The sequence below is a fragment of the Meleagris gallopavo genome, chromosome 22, assembly GCF_905368555.1.
Source record: "Meleagris gallopavo chromosome 22, MGAL_WU_HG_1.1, whole genome shotgun sequence".
Classification (NCBI taxonomy): domain Eukaryota; kingdom Metazoa; phylum Chordata; class Aves; order Galliformes; family Phasianidae; genus Meleagris; species Meleagris gallopavo.
The window spans coordinates 13,254,728-13,255,418 of record NC_139425.1 but is presented as its reverse complement, the minus strand read 5'-3'; positions in this window follow the sequence as shown (position 1 = coordinate 13,255,418).

Below are 691 nucleotides of genomic sequence, written 5' to 3'. Positions count from 1 at the left end.
CGTGGCACAAAGCTGCTGCAGGCACTGGGCTGCCCTGCCAGGACCTGGATGTGCCGCCACGGCCGTGCTGGGCCCCGCTTCGCCCTGCAGATAACATTCATGAATTGATCCCTCATTAGTATGCAGCAGGCATGGGAAAATGATAAACTCCTATTAACACTGTCATGGCAACTGAAAAAATGGCTGCTTTGGAAGAACAAGGTCCACAACAGAAGAAAAGCAAAGGCCTCTTTCCTTTCTTCTGTCTGACATCTGTTGTTTAACACACAAAATTGTATTCTAGTGACACACAGTAGTGCAGACGCAGTTAAGGGTTGGTCAGCGATCGCTATCGTTATCAGCTCCTATTTTCAGGGCTTACGTGGCTCATCTCTGAGATCCTGTTCTGGGCTGCAAGCTGCCATGCAGGATTTTGGCCCAGAAGCAAAATTTATTGTACAGATTATGCCTGGATTATGGCTGAGCAGAGAAGAAAAACTGCCATTACTTAATTCTCCTTTGTGACAAAACCTCAGAAAATATACTGTTTTTTTAACGAGTTTATTTAAGTACATCTCCTAAGAAACTCAGGAGTCCAGGAGCGATTAAAAAGTATTGTTGAGTTTTGGGGTGATGTAGGAACCTAAATCAGCTGCACACATCGCATTTCTTCATTACTAAAACACTGTTATCATGTAATTCATGTACTTGG